This window comes from Penaeus monodon, chromosome 28 (assembly GCF_015228065.2).
Source record: "Penaeus monodon isolate SGIC_2016 chromosome 28, NSTDA_Pmon_1, whole genome shotgun sequence".
NCBI classification, from domain to species: Eukaryota; Metazoa; Arthropoda; class Malacostraca; order Decapoda; family Penaeidae; genus Penaeus; species Penaeus monodon.
This window is the reverse complement of record NC_051413.1, coordinates 30,668,536-30,668,750: the sequence shown is the minus strand read 5'-3', so window position 1 is coordinate 30,668,750 and position 215 is coordinate 30,668,536.

The window sequence follows — 215 nt, the reverse complement described above, 5'->3', positions numbered from 1 at the left end:
CAAGCGGTGTAAAGCACTTGTCACGGGATGAGGAAGAGTGGGAGAGAGGAGATGGGGGGGGGGGGGCAAGCATGGTGACAGTGGTTGACGCTTGCCAAGAAATTATGGTGGTGAGAAGACGCTTGTGGTTGACGCTTGCCAAGAAATTATGGTGGTGCGAAGAATCTCACGGGTATGGTGAGCCCCCAGTAATGACTTCAGCATGTGTGTCTCAC